This window comes from Aulonocara sp. 'chitande type north' Nkhata Bay, linkage group LG18 (assembly GCF_057382095.1).
Source record: "Aulonocara sp. 'chitande type north' Nkhata Bay isolate Kocher_YH1m ecotype deep benthic linkage group LG18, A_spYH_male_GT1.1, whole genome shotgun sequence".
NCBI classification, from domain to species: Eukaryota; Metazoa; Chordata; class Actinopteri; order Cichliformes; family Cichlidae; genus Aulonocara; species Aulonocara sp. 'chitande type north' Nkhata Bay.
In genome coordinates this window covers 12,677,281-12,696,037 of record NC_141361.1, presented here as the reverse complement: position 1 = coordinate 12,696,037, position 18,757 = coordinate 12,677,281, and the positions used below count along the sequence as shown (strand labels likewise).

The following is an 18,757-nucleotide window of genomic DNA, read 5'->3' as shown; positions in this document are numbered from 1 at the left end:
GCAGCTCAAGCATAGCAGAGTGTTTTAAAAGTCAGCAGGCAGTCGTGCCCCGTGGCTTATATTGGTTACAAACTCCCAGCCAGACTCTTAAAAACCATAACGGATGTATTCCATTCATTTTATAGTAATCCTGCTTAAGTGTGGCTTTTCTCTCTGTCTCTGAGTGTGGCTTTTTGATCCCCTCTTAGCTCTCATTTTCTAACCAACGTGAAAGAGAGCTGTCCATGGTGCTGAAAGGCAGGACCTCAGATCTACTCCAATACTCTGCACCAACTGACATCAATGATTGCAAAATAACACTCGTATTGATTTTGAAATAAAAAAAGACCCTAACATGACAGTCTGATTTGCGCTTTGTGGTTTTTCTACTGACAATTGCTATTTTACCGTCTTGCCTTTTCTTTTTTTTTTTTTTGTACTGGGCATCAGTCAGGCTTTTGGATGTGCACACATACAATACCTCCTATTGTGTTCATTGATTTTGTTGAATTCCAACCAATAACTTATGATCCATAGCCAGTTTGAGCAGACTAATGCTTTGTTTCTGGCTGATGAGTGCAACAATAAACGGGTTAATGCTTCCAAATTTCTTACAGCCAAGAACAAACCCCCCAATATGAGTCACAGTGGGATCGACTGGCAAGCAGAAGCATGTCTGTACTGTAACACATTTATCTTCTGACTGTCATTCCTTTCCGTCTTGATCCTTCATTCAATTGTTATTTCTCTTCAACTATCTCTTTCTGTCTCTCTCTCTGTTTACAACTGTGTCTCTTAGCTTCTCCCAATATGAACACTTGACATAAAACATACAATTATTGCCCCTGGGCTGCACCTTTAACCTCTCCAACTGGAGCCACGTTAGGTCACTTGTTATTTAAGGACTCACTCTAGGATGTGGTTGATGTAGTTACAGTGTGATGGCCCCAGACACAGCCAGACAGCCTTCACTACAATCACATATGAAATCATGCTGTCACGAGTTCTTCTCCAGGACGACTAACATGCAAAAACGCACAGCATCAAAACAAATTTTTGAAATTATTGTTCAGCACATGTAATGTTCAAAGACAGAGCCTCGAGCAAAAGTCTTTTTTTTTAAAAAAAAAAAAGTATTTTTCTGGTCTCTAAATGATTTCAAAATGGAACATGCAAATATCTGATAGAGCTTGAAAAAATGACATATTTTAAAGAAGCTGTTCTTTTATGTTCTGAATCCAGTTTTGCGCAGAGACATGGCACACCTAGATTTGACTTTGCTGACTTGCTGCGCAACAGGTTAAACTGACATTGTTTCCACTATTAAATTTTGGGGGCGGACTTGAAGAAAGGGTTTAGGTTTAGGTGCAGACTACACATTTCAGTTTCTTGTTAAATGAAGAAAACCTTCTGAATACATTTAAACTCTTTGAAGAAGGATGCCAATTAAACACTATGGACATGCACAACAGTTTTTATATATCTCATATAAAACTCGTGGTTATGTTACCCACTTCTCACCTAACAAACGTTACCGTTCCCACAAACAGCCTACTGCAATTACCCTATTACGGCGGCCCATTTAGTAACGACGATCCCGGTCACAGAAGCAACAGTACACAAATAACGAAAACGTACAAACTCATCTGAATGCTCAAAACATAACACTTACATTTAAATACGCTCCTGGGACAATCTGCTCATTCAACAAGTTATTTTGAGGCCACCGGTAGTTGCAGAAAGACGTTTATTGGTCTCTGACTGGCTCTTTTCTTTCTAATTTCCTTCTATTTTTTGCACCACATAGATCAATAAAAATGATGTGTGCGCAGAAAGCGGGAACTGACCTGGAGACTACGATGTTCTCTCTTGCTCCCAACTTTCTTTAAACTTTTGCATCCGAATAATGAACACGGGGACCCGATCACCAGAGCTTTTCTTCCCCCTTTTACAAACGCCACTGTGCCTTCACGGGTGTCCAAACAAGCGGCTCCTTGATTTACGCAGCGCTGGTTGGCGCAGCGTTCATCCGAATGGCGCACGCGAATACTTCAGAAGCCTTTAAGGTAATTCTCAGTTGTCCCAAATTCGATGAAGTCCATCAACGGCTATTAAAATACATCCCGATGAAGAACAACTCTCGGGGTCGTTTGGATAGGTTAGACTGATTTCTCAGCCCAGCCGAGTTGTGCTCGGAGGAGGAAAGAGATAAGCAATCTTTCTCAAATGGAGCTACTATGTCCAGTTACATATGAGCGCTCCGCCGGGTCCTAAAGATAACACTGACTGGCTGGTAAATCTCAACTTCAGTCGTTGTTTTACCAGAATATTACAGCCAGTTCCCCTTCACGCGCAAATTAAATGTAATCAGAGCAGGCACAGTAAAACATGCGCTTTTCAAAAATGCTAGAATATTTGAGCATTTGATTATTTTTAATCTACATTAAATTATTCCAAAGTAGACAAACTTGCTGTAGTCTTGAAGTTGAATAATATTCATAAAGTTGCTCCATGATCTCTTGCAACGGACTACATCGGTTTCTACATAAGCTTCCAACTCATTTGAAGCCAGCTGTAACTGTAAATGCGCTAATGATATTTCGAAACCACAGCTGCACTGCGCACACATACAAACACACGCGCACACACAATAATGATGTCCACCTAGATTTACTGTATAACAGTTCTGAATCTAACCCTATTGCCGCACAGATCTCATCATCAGCAAAACTCACTGCGGTTTCATTATCACATCGCACGAACCATGAAAAGGAAGGGCTGCACGTGAAGAGTAAAACCCCCCAAAACTTGACAGCTGCGACTCTTCGGGGCGAAAATTTCAAGTACAGCACAATTAGAATGCAGCCTGCGGAGTTTTGAGAACACGAGCTCGGAAGAAATAAGTGAAGGACCCCCCCTCCTCTAAAAATATAATATAGGTTATTCATCTATGCACCAATAACCGCCCGATTGTCTGACACATTGATTGCTACTACAACATCACCGCCTCGGGTTTTAATGCGATCAGAAAATAAATAAAGGGGAAAAAAGATCTTACCTGTACATGTTACAATGTGGGGAAATAACTGCGCTTGTAAAACAGATAAGTGAAAAAAAAAACTCCTCCGGTCGGAGTTCGTGCTGTAATTATTCGTTGAATTTTGCGGGCAGAGCTAAAAGAATAACTACAGTTAGGTGCGTCTGGCGGGCTCCCTTGGCGCGGAGTCACAGATGTCACCCGCTCCACTACAGGGTGCCAAGCAGCACGGCAAACAACCACGGTGACAGGTCGCTTTGAATACGCATTTTAATTGTGTTGTAATGCCAACTGGTGGCGATTGCACGATAAGAACAACCGCGCCCAGCTGAAGGTCACCACAGTAATTGAGCAGTCCGCATCTCACGTCGACGCTGGAACCGTTTAAAAACTTCTAAAGCAATAAGAATCAATAAGTCTCGCGCTTATTCTTAGTTCATATTTCTACCAGCTGCAAAATTACTATGCACATTCAGAGGCACGAAGTGAAAAACGGTCTTTTTCTGTTGTAAGTTTAATAAGAAATGCAAATATCCATATTTCTCTGATAATCTTTTCTCCGATTAAACATTTTCACCGTTTTTGCGACTCGCATGAATCTTGAGTACTCTGGGCGGCTCTTGCGCCCTTTAGGCAAACTGACCGGCTGTATAAGTGGATTTTCAATAAGAGCAAAATATTTTTCAAATATGTGACGTTTCAAAGCTCTGCGTTGAAGTTGTTTGCTATAATAGGTAATAATTATTGCGTTTTTGAAAGCCGAGGGCTTTCCAGTATTGGCTGTTGGCGTTTTCTGTCCTTTTCTTCTCATATCTATGGATGCAGATGACCTTCCTTTCTTCCCTTCTTATATTCATCATCCATTCATCCATCTAATTTACAATTTTTTTCTTGTATTTTCAAGGCATCTACTTGACCTTCATTCCTTCTTTGTTCCCTTTCCTCCCGCCTCTTTTTTTTTCTTCCAGAAATCTGAATAGAAGTCTTATTCCTACCCTTCATTTCCCTGCTTGTCCCTGGTTTTGTAGAATGTAAGCTAAGCAGTTATGTGTTTTAAATGCCCCCAAATAGCACCAAAGCCCATATTGATTTCTTGCAAATTGATATGCAATGAAAGACCTGTAATCCCATTAAAAAGTGACAATGCCATTTCTGTTCTGATAAAGGCAGATTTTGGTTAGGACTGGAGCTGCATGACAACAAGTCTCTCAACCCCAGTGAGTAAAGTGTCTCACGCTGTATCAGAGGGTTCAGCCTTTGCTTCCAGCTACTGCTGCTCTTGACATTTCCATTAAATCATTCCTCCTGGAAATACTACTATACCACCCTGACAGTCACATGACTGCCCCGCTTCATTTTGATTTGAGGCATACATAGATAGGTAGGTAGGTAGGTAGATAGACTGACCATGTGAATTTGATATAGTTGTAATTTCTGATTGCACAATGTCGGTGAAGTACTGGGACCTTTAATCTAGGCAGACTGCTATTCAAGTTGATCTATATAAAAAAATGCAGACTGCTACTCTTGCAAACCCCAGCCTCAGCCCCCCCTGGTCAAAGGCTCCAGGGTCAGCTCAGTGAATAGACAAAGCCTCCTTGAAATCACATCAGAGAGTTAGAATTCCACCATAGCAGCTCCACAGTTTTTCAGCAGAGTGCTACAGTGTTTGACGAGGATACAGAGGTGGAGTCTGCCCTCTCACCCTCTGCACACCCTTTCCCTTGGTGCCACCAAGAACCTAGGCTGACAGAGATGGAGCGCTTGCTGTTTGATTCAGTTCCCGGGGGTCTATTGATAGTTTCAAAGTGGAGTCCACCTGCCACTGCTTTAATCATCTGTGACCCCACTGCATGTTGGAAGACCACAGTGGGACAGCAGGATCAGCAGCCTCGTACTTAGAGTGTGTGTGAGCAGTCAAGAGGAAGAGGAAAAGAAGGAGAGGCTGACATGCAGAGATGATAAGGAAACATTTGGACCTGCAGAGATGAGATAGATAAGATGTTTTTGGTGAGCTGCACCTTTTCCAAATTCCAAACATTTTCTTTGTTCTGCCTAGCTTAAGATTTCCTTCTTTTTTCCTAATGACACATTTCTATCCTATTTAAATGTATTATTGGTGTATTTAATCTTATTTCTCTCTAGAGGTGGGGCAAAGTGAATCAGCATGCAGGCACAACTTATGGCTGCCAAATTAATTCAATTTATTCAGAAACCTTTCTTAAGGCCAAGGTTGTAATTATGGCATGCAATTAGAGGGGGTATAAATATTAGATAACTTCCCAAGTCCCTGTGAAAGTTAACCCAAAAGCTGTTTTTTTCAGGTATTGGTGATTTACATAAAGATCTCAGAGGCCTGCCGGCTATAATTAAAGTAAAATTCACATGCTCTGACAAACATCACTCAGCTATTGCAGAATTTAGGTGAAGAGGTTCTTATAACTGTTTACACGTGCTGATTGCATCACTAGAAGCTTACTCACAATTGAAGTGAAACGTCACCTCTGAAATGATGAGCTGAGCAACCCTGTGTTGGCATGTGACAGTATAGCTTTTCACCCGGCAAGACATAGTTGTGAATTTGAGTGGGTTGTTACCACACTTAAAAGTGTCTGTGTAGAAGGAATATGTGACACTGTTCTGGAGAGTATGCCAAAGCCACTGCGGTGCAGCTTAGAACAGGAAGTGATCAGGGTAAGGAAGGAGCTGGGAGAAGCAGGAAACACTCTTTGGAATTGGTTCAAGCACTTGCAGTGTGTCCTTGTGTGCATGTGTTTGTTTGTTTGAGTACATGTGTGTTCAGGCAAGAGTATTGCTCATTTGAGACACTTAAGTTTGTAAACATCCTTATTTACTTCTTTGGTGAGATGTTACAGATGAAAGTTAGTGGATTACATCACTATCTTAAAATCTTTATTTCTTTTATTTACCAGTGCACAAAAAAAAGTGTCAACACAACAGAACTGCCAACAACAAATAAATCTATATGCTGTCTGCACCTTTCATTAGAGCAGACCCACCACTGAGCAGGAATTGGGTAGAGTATTGGTACACTAATTAGTGCTGTTGCCTCACAGCATTAAGGTCCTGGGTTTGAATCTGGTGGCCTCGTGGAGCCTCGCACCTTGTAAAGGACTCGCAGCCTAGCCAGACGAGTTATTGTTGTTGTTGTTGAGCACAAAATTAATGAAGGCGCTTCTCCTTTAATGCCAGCAATTTCAAAATCTCATTAGATTTATGATTTGAAAGTTTTTTGTATTAAAGTTTAATTTATCGGAATTTCTCAGCAAGACTTGCATGGTGAATCATGCTAATTATTGCCTGATCAATTCATGGATATGCTTGAGTGAGCGTCGTCTCTTGCCGTCTCTTGTTCCCCACTATGGATTGTTCTCTATGCCTGAAAAACAGAAACCTAAAGACGATGTCAGACTAAACAAGTGAAAAGAAGCAGAGATACTCACTGATTGTCAGGCTAACAGTAGTAGTGGAAATCTTTCTCAGAGCTTAAACCACATTATGAATAAACCCAGTAGTTTCCTATAGTCTTGTGTAAAACGCAAGAAGCACCTTACATTACATATAGGAATGGCTCATCATTGTAAACATCACTATAAATAAATATATTAATATATTGTGTTGAGTGGGTACTGGGTAGTACACCTAAACTGTTTGCCAGCTATGATCTGGCCCCAAAACCAGGGCTCATAAGCAGCTGGAACCCAGCATCACTTGGTTTGGGAGCTGCTGGCAAAAAGCCAAACTCTCTGGGAGCTGTTCTACATTTTACAACATGATGGATAGCATAAGTCAATTTTAACCGTAACAACAAATCAGTTCATCAAGCGCGCTCATTAATAGTTGAGAGGAGGTAAAGGCTTTCTTTTAGGACGACGGCTAAAATTTAAAACCTCTAATGAGGTGATAACTGTGAACGATTCCCATCTGAACGATAGGCCAATTGACACGTTCTGATTATTTCCTGCCCTTTTACTTCAGTAGACAGATGAGATGATGCTATTGAGTATTCAATTGTGGCTTTATGCGCGGCAGATAGCTCATACTCGCCATGGGCTTATTCAAATTTTCATGAAAAGATGACCTTGAAAAAAATTGTATTCACAATGATAGAATCAAAGTGCTTGAGGTTTCACAAAACAAGCCTGAAAGTGAGTGGACAAGCCTGAAAATAAAAACACTTCAAGGTTTGGAGGTGAAAAAGAACATTCGACTTGGTAATAGACTGAAGGAGCCTTTCATGTTTTTTTTTTTTTTTTTTAAACAAAAGCATTGATTCTGATAGCTCTAAGATCGGATTCACATGTCCACAAACCCATGTGAGCCTCTTGACATTTATTAGGTATGGCATGCCAAAAAGTCCCGTATTCCCTGAGGTTCTTTTGCTGTGTCTTGACAAGGTTTTGAGGAAAGCTGAGGTTTTCTTCCAAGAGTTCTGGTGGATCATAATGCTAACAGTCTATTCCACAGCACAGTGACTCACAATTTCAGATTCTAAAACAGACTTTAAATAGATTTTTGGTAACCCTATTTGCTGGGTCGTAATTGCTGTTTGGCTTTATCTTTGCCAGCATGACATTTGGTGAGGTTTAATGCCAGAATCCAGAGAAACTGCTGTGTCACTTATACATTGTAAAGTTTATTAAATTCCCTGAATTTTTCAGGAAGAATAAAAAAGAAAATCATTAGATTCAGGGTGGGATGCTGTTTCTTGGCTCGGTATGGATGTCTAGAAGCTTTTCAGTAGTTGGGTGACCACTAACATACTTCCCAGAAGGCTGACTTAGTTGGACTATATCCCAGAATCAATTATCTATAAACTGGATTGTATTACAAAGAACAAGAGTTCTGAATATAGCTTGTCGAGGTACTCTGGAGACAAAACTGAGTTTAACCAGCTGATGCTAGGCACATGTTAAAACACTTTAGGACAGACCACTGTTTTAACAGTCATTAATTAAAGTTCTGATCAGTCATTCATTAATCCTTGTTCACAGTCAAATGCTTCCCCCTGTTTTACAAGCATTGTCATGGGCATGTTTTCTTGCAAATGCTATTAATTGATAGGAGTTTTCTTGTGTTCTGCCTTATTTATCACCTGACTATCAATTAAGCCTGCACAGTCTGTTACTCCCATATATCATGCTATTTGCGTCTGTCATGTTTTCAGCGGTTCATTATTTTCAACATGGACCATTGGCAGCCAACAAGGTAGTCAGTGACCTCTACCTAATCTATTTTTGATTGAGGGTAACATATTTTCACATAAAAACTGCTTCTGGTGTCTATGTGTGGTTTCAGAATATTGATTCCCAGATTATGGGAATGTTTAAAAAAAAAAGAAAGAAAAAAAAAAAAGGAGTCCACTGTCTTGATTTCTGTGTGCATATGCGATATGCAAATGCTGAACTAAGTAGTCACCAATCCATGCGTAATCTACTTTTTATTGACTCTAGCTGCTCGTAAACTGAACTCAGTTGCATGAGCTTCTTTACTATCAGGAGAGCAGAGATCACATCTTCAAAAACTCCAGCCAGCAGAAGGAATAACAAACCTGCTCCCACTAGCTCCTCCAAACTACACACATTTCACTTTCGAATTAGAATAGTGCAGAAATTGGCTTACTGCTGTTTCAGAGACTATTAACTTGCTTGTCTCTTGCCACCAAACACGACAAGATATTATTATTTCTAAATAGTTGTTATAAAAAAGATTCATTATCGACTGCACCTTATGTAATAGTCACAAATTACCCAGCGTGGCGTCTGTAATCTCAGGGATGGACTCTGGAAAAAGTTAGTTTCCAGACCAAATCCAGGTTAGTCTGAGGTTAGACCAGGTTTATAAGATCATCTGTTAATGCATTCCTCCCCATTCACACATATAGTGGAGAATGACAACAACTGGTTTGTCTTGCTCCCAGTATTAACAGATACTGACGTGCCTCCAGCTCAGTATTTCATCAGAAACTCAGGTGATTAAAAGTAGAGGGGGAGCAGATTTCCAATTGTTGGAATGTCTCAGCCACAAGTTTTCTGGAGCATTGCGTGAGCATACTTTTATGTTGGAGATAACTGTCATCACATATTTTTTTTCTGCCAATCTCATCTTCCCCCAAAACACGATATTTTGGGAAATAGAGCTACTGTATTTTGCAGGCTTATGAATTTGCCCATAGTGTTCTCTGTTCTCTCTCTATACTACCCCTTATATGTTGCTACTTTTATTTATTCCACCCACACAAGATAGATACATATGCAGAAGAGTACGCTGACACCAGCACACACATATCATTCCAACAAGAATACACATATTTGTAAACAGCGCCCTCAAACAGAGGCATCCTCGTCAAACATTTCCTGTTGTTTTCTCGTTCGGCTTTGCTGTACTCCTTGAAGTAACCTTTCCCATTCTGAGAATCTGCAATGCAGGCTGCCTTCATTTAGGTGTTTGTTGGGTGGGCAGGATGAAGACTGCATTATTTATGATGAGGCAAACCAGCAGCAAGTGATAGGCACCAAACAGACACGAGAACAGCCCCTCATAGCCGAGTGAAGCAATCAAACAGTCCCGCTGCATTTAGTGACACCTCATGACACCTCTTTTCATTTTAAACATAGAACATTGCATCCTTCCCTGCTGAGAGCCTCGGAGAGGACACAAACAAGAGTCTTCAGAATTGGAAGTCCCAAAGGAGGTCGCTTGGGATATCTACTTCAAATGTTGGTGTAAAAAGTGTTGCAGCTGATTTGTCAGAAGAGAAAGAAATGTGTGGGAATCATGATAAACATTTCCCCAGATGAACAAGGACACTTCTATCTCCACCCCTCATCCGGAGGAAGCATCATTTTCCACAAAAACAACAAAACACCACATCACTGCTGAAATAGGCAGCCATCTCCAGGATATAGACCGATCTAATAAATTCACATTACGATGCAAATAGCAGCTATTCTTTATCACCCACTACTGAATCTTCTTTGTTTGCTGGGATTTACATTAATCCAAGAATCCAGAGAGAGGCTGACAGACAGAGACTTACTTGCGATGTTCATGTTATGGAAAATGAATAAGGCATGAAGGCGAAGTGTTTGGGTGCAGACCAGGCTTTGTGTCCAAGACAGGGATGGCTTGAGAGTGGGTAGGGGGTGTTGTGGGATAGAGGGCAGTGTGGAGGCCACAGGGTCTGCAGGCCAGGTCTGCAGAGAAATCCTCAGTTTTTCTTCAGCATGCGAGTCAGGTGCTTGAATCCAGCAAAACCTCTTAAATATTAAATGCCAACCACCTGCAATATTTTTCCTCTTTCTGTTCAATAATAGAGGCCAGCAGTTGAAGCTGTAATATTTCTATGTGTAAGAGAGTGGTGATTGCATAACAGTGAAAGATATAAAGCACATTTACAATAATGCTAAAAACATAAACATCCAACAGTGTGTATTATTACACATGTATTTACATCCTTTACAGCATGTATAGACTGTTATAGAAGAATAAATAACATATTTTGCTCTCTAATGAATCCCTCGTATCCACAGAGTTTAAAAGCAAGCTGACAGGTCATTCATTTTATCTAAAATATGTGGGTAAGAAGAACCGCGAAACAGCAGTAGTCTAATTTGTGTACATTTTACTTAATTAGATGACATGCACATTGCATGTAACAAATCGATGGTTTGTTGATCTTTTCATCCCTTGAATTGACTTCAATCCCCCAAATGGAATTTAGGTATTTTTCTGGAGGCCCAGTGCTGGCCTCATTTCCTGATCAAAAGAGTTCTCTGTTCCTGTCTGGGACAGATGTGGGATTAAATGGCTATCTTTGATGACTCACTTAGAAAAATTACAACCCTGTCTCCAAAGATTACCCTCCCTAGTCCACCCCCTCCCCCTGTTTGGCAGTTAAAAGACTTAATTTTGAGATGTCAGAGCATTTGATGGACTCGTCGCATAAACTTGATCATTTTATATTTCAATTAGATAATTTCTTAGTCTAGCTTTCCTGGCTATGTTTGAGATTTGTTCCCTGTTTTCATTTATCTGACATGTTTTCTTGTATTTCTAAGCGATTAGTAATTATTCACATTTTTGCAGTGCCTCCTGTATCTCTTTGTCATTGTCTATCATCTATTGTTTTCTCTCAGTGTTAGCTTCCCTGTCCTCCCTTTGCTTTATTTTGAGCTTCTTCAGCATATCTGGTGCTTTTGCTATGTTTTTTCATCCTCTGTGACCGTCTGTCTCATACACAACAGTTCAGCCCTGAATGTATGAGTTGTGTCTACTCACGCTGGAATTCTGTTTTGTTTTAAGTAGCTCATTGAGCTAAATATTTCTTGCTTTTTTGTTTTAGACACTGAAGACTTACTTTCTCATTATTAATTATGCTTCACGGTCATGCATTTGGGTCTTTTCCCCTGTGTTATATTAATAGAATGAAACGACCATAACTTTTAACCAGATTTTTGACAGTCTATGTTGCCCCTCTCTTAGCTATTTATGTTCATTGTACCCACAGCTGCCCAGCGTGCCAGGGTCACTGTTCCCTAGTGCTTTGGAGGTCCTGCAGCCACTGCAGTTCCCTGGCCTCTAATGCTTCCAGGCCCTTGGCTGGCCTTGGTCTTTTTCAGCTTCTGCTCAAGAGTCAGTTCAGAATCCTGCCCAGCTTACAGAGGGGATTCACCTCAGTTGGTGACCTCTTGAGGTCTCTCTCCTGTCTCCTAGCTTCAGTGCAACTGTTCTTGTCTGCCATGCTCTCCGACTATTTATTCAACCTTTCCTGCTCATCTGTTTTCCTATGCCACTCCACCTGGACACCCAGGTCTCTCTGCTCCAGGCCATGTTTGGTTTTGGCAAAATCCGTCATATGTCAGTACACCAAAGTAAGAGTATGTAGAGTAGAGTATTTCTGAGCAGGTGCTGTTTTAAAATAGTTCAGAAATTTTAATTTGTCATGCCTATAATTAAACAAAATTCTAGTTTTGTTGAGGATTCTGACATTTTATGTAATATAAACATTCACTTTTACTACAAGTGGCAACGCATTTGGCAACTCAGCAAAATAAAAGAAAGAAAGAAGGAAGCCAATGTTGAATTACCACCTGACTGGAGCCTTCTTACAAAAAGAAAGCTAAAATTTACAGAATGAATAGTGTCTCGGTGCTGACTTTCAGCCCAGTTATGTCCAGCCGTTGATAGAAGAAGCTGCTGACATAAAGAAATCCTATCTGCCAATGGCACTTGCCTTGCGGGGGCCTGTCCTACCATGGTGGTTCCTCTTCTTGCTTTATCTTCTTTCTCAGGTTTCTGCTGCCTGAAGTATTCACTAAGCACTTGGTTGATCGTGGCCATCTTCCTAATATAGTTATGGATCTTTGTTTATATCTTTTAACATATATATGTAGCACTGTTGCCTGAGTTCAAATCCACCATCTGGCCGGGGCCTTTCTGTGTGGAGTTTGCATGTTCTCCACATTCTCTCTCTGGCCTCCTCCCACAGTCTAAAGACATGCAGTTAGTGGGGTTAGGTTAACTGGTGCTTCTAAATTGCCCGTAGGTGTGAATGTGAGAGTGAATAGTTGTTTGTCTCTCTATGTTAGTCCTTCATCAGATTGTCAACATGTCCAGGGTGTATACCTCGCCGGACACCCTATTGTAGCTAGGATAGCCCCAGCCCCCCAGACTGACCTGCACACCGCCTGGATTGACCACAAGAAAGTCGTCTAAGGAGCTTGGAAAGAAAGTCTCACACATGGATCCTGGACTACATCAGCGTAGGAGAGATGAACTCCGAAACCTGATGCGTTCTGGTTAACTGAATCACGATGTTAACACAAACACCCTTGTGTTTCAAATTGAAATCCCTCATTTAATGCACAGTGGATATTTGCTCTTGCAGTCCGTGGGCATAATATTAAATCATTACTGAGCAGTCATCAAGAGAAATGTGTAGTGGACTGCCTTGGTTACAGGGTTGGTTTGTGCTTCTCTATAACTGACAAGGAGCAGAATCCACTCCAGTTACTGGGAATGTATTTAAATATGTATAGTCACATTTAAGAATATTCACACTTATATATTGTCTTTGCACGGCTTAATAAAATTTGGGCGTAGCATAGAGGTTTCCACCTATTTATAGTCTTTAGGCTAAGTTGAGCTAAATTAAGTTAAGCTTGAACCAGTTTCATTCTATAAAGAAAGACAAAGACAAAGTGAAGCTTCTTTTCAAATAACTGGCAGGACTACTATTAAGATTTACAGTTTTAAAATGCTGAACTATCCCTTTAACCTTACACCAGGTCACTTATTGCAGAACTAAAAATGCTGCTAATCTCAGTATATTTTTCTTAATAATTATGAAGAATTGTAAAAGGTAGTAATGAGCTGTTAGTGGCTGTTAGTGGCTGGGAGGAGATGGTATGAATATTAGGAAGGTGCGCAGGGCTCCATCTATGTCTGAACCCAAAAGCACAGTGCTTGAATACCTAGCATACCACAGTAGTCATCACTCTTGACAAGTGAGTTTATTTCCCAATATTTGAAAGCGTTCTTTAATTTTGACTCTATCACCCCTAGGGTGATGAGTCTTTGATTCACTTCAAACAAAAGCATGCATTACCTATGCAGTTCAACAACAGCCTTACAAACTGTGTTCTGTGCATTAAGTAATTATTTTTTTCTTAATGGGTTATTTAACCAGTTCCTTACATATTCTTCTTTATGCTTTTTGAGCATTAATGAGGAGAGTGGAAATTATGGACCTGAAAAAATTTGCAATTGAAACAGACAATGGAATTTAAATTAATATCAAAGATGAAAAGAACTATATCCATGCTGATGGTGAACCTGTAGACAATGCATAGAATACAGTCTCCACTCTCAGTTAAAGCAAATGGAAATTAGTTTCTTCTGAGGTTTTATTTAATTTTAATAGTGTGGCTGGTCTGGAATAAGTGCTTAGTGACCAGTGGGAATATCTTATTGGACAAAGAGAAAGTATTAACAATAACAGCAAATGCAGCCTGAAATAAAAAAAAATAAAAAAAATCAAGTGTGTCCGATGTTCATACTGTTAAATGTGTCATTTATTTTTTGCATACTGCAGTTTAAACATGGAATGCCTGTACTCAATTGACATTGGGTTTTAGTGATTGTCCAGAGGCGTTAAACTGAAGTTTTGGCTGGTGGGTTTCCAAACAATTCCTCAACTCAACAACCTTATATTTTTGTTTTTTAAAACTGTCTCTGTAGCCTTTGGTTTTTACTTTTAATTAGGCAAATATTCATGCTGTCTAGAGAAGTCCTAATGACTCTGGTTGTTCTTTGACTTTTTATTTGGGGCTAACATAAAGTTTTGACCAAAATGCCTAAACATCTATTGGATAGACTGTCATTAAAATGTTTCTGTTCAGTGTGTAGACTTCTAATTTGTGTTTAGAGCTACAGCAATTAGTAGATGTGGACATGGTATCACAATAAATATTGCTAAACAGCAACTTGTTAGTATTGTTAAAGTTGTACAGCTTGACTTGCTATAGAAGAACGGTAGACTCTTAGTCTTGCTTCTTTAAATATTCTGAATGTCACTCAAAAAGCAACCTTTGGGACCTTTCATGAGTATTTTCAGCATAGTGTGTGACAGGAACATGGATAAATGAGGTACTAGTAATACACAAATAAGAAAGTAATTCCACTTGGGATGGACAAGTAAAATTATCTATATATTTTACACTGTACAGAAAAATGTTCAAAGTCACAAAGCCCTATATAGCTATATAAGTAAAAACTAGGAATAATCACAATACAATAAAACAGAAAGTTAAAAAACCTTTTAATACCAATGCTGTTAAAACAGGATACAAACATAATAAAACATAACAAAAACACATAGTAAGAAAGATAACTTCCACTGACTCTCTTTTAATAACAAGTCCACATGGAAAAACATAAATTAAACATAAACTGCATAATTTTGATTGTTGCTGATAATTGTTGTTAATGTTCCCCTTCGCGAATCGCTACCTTATTGTGGTGCAGGGAATTGTGTGTCCCAGGGATTCCAGGGGATATGTTGTACTGGGGCTCTTTGCCTGGACAGTTCACACTGCCCAGGATAAGGTTACCGGGGCCCTAGACCCTGGAGCCAAGCCTGGGTAGGGTGCCCGAGGGCGAGCGTCTGGTGGCTGGGCCTTACTCTATGGGGCCTGGCCGGGCACAGCCCGAAAAAGGGACATGGGCCCATCGTCCTGCAGGCCCACCACCCAAAGGAGGTGCCGTAGGGATCGGGTGCAATGTGTGCCAAGCGGCTAGGAGCGGAGGCCTCGGTTGGCTGATCCCCGCCTACCGAGACTGATAAATAACATATATGCAATATTTAGTAAACAGTACTGTGCAAAAGTATAGTCACCCCTTATTTCATTATTTTACCCCCAAGGAGCATGGCTTTCTGGTTTTGAGGAATACTTCTCCAGGCTTTCTGAAGTTATTTCAGAAATTTTCTTTTGATATTTTCTGCTTGACCATTTTTTTAGAGGAAAGGTTATTTAGTTTGTTGTGGCACTGAGCCAGTGTTGTGTCTGTACATAACAGACAACTCAGACAGTTAATCAATTTCAAATCATTTCTTTTGGCAAAACAAATAATTGTACCAATTTCTTTTGTCAAATCTGTGAAAAATGCCAAAGATAACACACCTTGACAGACATAAAACTACATTGTTGGCATCAAAAATGTAATTTCCAAAAAGTTAGCTGCTGAAAACTTACTCAACATGATGTACACTGTGTTATTAAAAATGAGGATGCTGGACAAGTTGAGGTCTAAAGAAAAAGCTGCTGGCTTAAAGCTATATACAGCAGATGAACAGTATTTGAAATTCAAGTAATTATGAAATAGGAAAAAAATCAAGCAAAGTTGACACAGGACCTGACAGATACATCTGACCCTTCAGTTAATCCATCTACTATTTCTTTGTTTGGTCTGTATTATTGTAGGGTCTTTACCTTACAATATAAAATGCCTCGAGGGAGCTGTTGTTTTGATTTGAAGCTATATAAATAAAATTGATTTGGACTGAACTGAATTGAACTGAATATTTTCCCGAGGCCTCATCAAAAATAGTCTGGTGGCTGTCAAATAGCTATTGTTAATGAAGGAAAATGCACAGAAAAGGTTGAGGTATGCCAAATTACACAAGAACTGGACTGAAAACCTTGTGCAACTTTCGTCTTATGGAATGATGAATTGAAACATCAAACTTTGTGTTCAGATTGTACAAAGGAGGTCAGGACACATGTACAATAGCTATAGACATCTCTAAAAACATGGCAGAAGATCTGTCTTCATTTGGGGCTGCATTTCAGGCAGTGGCCTGAAAATGAACGCAGAAAAATTTGGTCAGATTTTGACTCACCATACAATCATATTTTAAAAAATGTGTCTGGTTGATCATTTTTCATCAGGACAATAATCCCAAACACACTAGGACTGAAGCACTAAAAACATATCAGTGTAGAAAAATACACAATGGAGCACAATCATAGACTGGGCTCCCCAGAGACTGGACCTCAACTATATTGAGGCAGTGTTGGATCATCTTGACAGAGAACTGAACAATAGGCAGCCAACAATGAAAGAAGAGCTTCAGAATGTCCTTCAAGAAGTGTGGGGAAGTGTTTTGGGAGGACTACTGATAAATTACTGAAAAGCTACCCCAAGAGAGTTCAGGCTATTCTGAAGAAAAAAAGGTGGTCATGTCAAATATTAACTTTCAGGTCTATTTGAATTGTACAAACACTGCTTTTGCCTCATGCAATGCATTTAAATCAGCAGTAATAATACATTGCTGCTCCTTTTTCCCACTTTCATAGCAAATATAGAGAAATGGGGATTGACTAATTTGCACAGACTTTTACACAGTAATATATATATAAACATTTATAAATAATACTTTTATATACTATACTATTATTTAAAAATAATATTGACATTATCAAAATCAATTGAAACCACAACAAATGCAGATCATAAATACTTGCATACTCTTAAGTATGTACCTGGGAACATTCTTACAAATAGAGAACAATGGGCACACATTCTTACATGTTGTCAACACCATGGATACACACTCACTGTGACTTTCCCCAAGGTACCTTAAATCTCAACAAACAACATCTCCTTTAATGGAGCAGTCCATCAATTCTTCCTCATAGTGTCTCCCTCAGATGTGTACTTAAAAGTTAATCCCATTTCAAGGGGCAACTGTGAATGTGGCACACGTCTGATGGGCTACAAAGCCTTTTCTTTGGCTTGGATGATAGTGTTAACAAGGTCCAACACGGCACTATTAGGGTGCATTTCAAATGTTGCCATTATGTCATTGTGTTGCCTGACAGCTGTGAATGGCAGAGACAGAGGGGTTATAACGGGGAATTTCATCTGCTCTCTGACGAGGGGTGAGCTGAGACATGAGAACCTCTGTCAAGGCAATCCCAAGCTCGCCTGACAGATACCTGATACCTGGGCTTTAAAAGAAATGAGAATGAGAGTAAGTCTAGGGCATCATAATCCCTTTGGAAAGGTTTTCCATCTGTCACAAACGGCGGTGACCGGGCTTGGGTAATTTCCCCCCAGGATTTGCAGAGAACATTAAAAAAGGAGCCATGTAATATTCGCCCTACCTCAGAGAGGCTGGCAGGTAGAGAGCAGCAGAAATGCCATGTATGCAAGGATATTAAGATCCACTCTTTTCATTTCACATGAAAAGCCAGGCTCTAAGTTTGAAAGCCTCGTTAGGCTTGCGTCTGTTGTTACCTGTCGTTTGCATGGATCCAAATTTCTAGTACTCACACCTCACCACATAGTTATTATTCAACAATATTATATTCCATTCAGAGACTCTAGACTCTGTATGATTGTGCTTTGAGTGATTATTTATTTAATTAAAAAAATTAATGCAGCTGACACTGACTCTTAATTCAAATGTTCATAAGTCATGGGGCACAGAAGATGTTGTGATGCAATGTCAGTAGACACAACTACTGCAAAAAGAGTTTTGGTCTAATATCAATAATCTTTTATTTGTATAAGACACATGTGGCCAAGAAGGCAGCAAACAATGTAACAAGTCTGGACATAAGTAAAGAAACAAATACAACTGGACCCAGTACAAGCAAGTGAACACAACACTGGGATCATGTGCAATAACATAACCCTAACTCTAAATCCAACCATATCTCCTCGATTTCACCCACAATTATTTTTAAAGAAAAATAATGAGAGCATTTTGTAAATTATTTACCAGGAAAGCTGAAAAATGTACTGAATACATCCTCAAATTTTCATTGCTATAAAATGTTCACTCAAATTGTATTTTATCAGTTTTAAACCCAAACAGCCTCGTGCAATATTGTATTTACTTAAAGTGACTGTAGCAGGATCAAAACAACATAAAAAAAACTAAAACCTTTATCAGAAGTAAAATTCACAATATGAACCATCATTTCATTTAAAACATGTGCTTGTTTCATAATGTAAGTTTGATACCTAGCTCAGTCATGACTGACTCCATCCATCACTAATTAACTCATCGCTATCGCTGTTTAAATTTTTGCATAACCGTTCAGTGGAAGAATTCGACAGCACCAGTGATCAGCTGCAAGGGAAAGCTAGAAAACATTGACTGAAGGGTCAGGGGTCACTAGAGCTCATTGCACCTGACAAGCCTCTGCC

At 39.6% G+C, this 18,757-nt stretch overlaps 1 protein-coding gene and 1 long non-coding RNA gene across 4 annotated transcripts in view; one reads left to right on the top strand and one right to left on the bottom strand.

Moving 5' to 3' along the window:
* LOC147308115 (netrin-G1-like) overlaps positions 1-3,210 on the bottom strand; it is a 66,246-nt gene extending 63,036 nt beyond the window's left edge. For 2 of the 3 annotated variants that reach the window (XM_086272511.1, XM_086272513.1), the window contains exon 1: positions 1,827-2,376. The gene's annotated coding sequence lies outside the window, so the exon portion shown is untranslated. Of the gene's footprint in view, positions 1-1,826; positions 2,377-3,037 lie in introns of those variants that run through there. The other variant, XM_086272512.1, reaches the window with a different exon arrangement.
* LOC147308114 (uncharacterized) overlaps positions 1-18,757 on the top strand; it is a 61,931-nt gene that overhangs the window by 31,911 nt on the left and 11,263 nt on the right. The gene's annotated exons all lie outside the window — the stretch shown is intronic.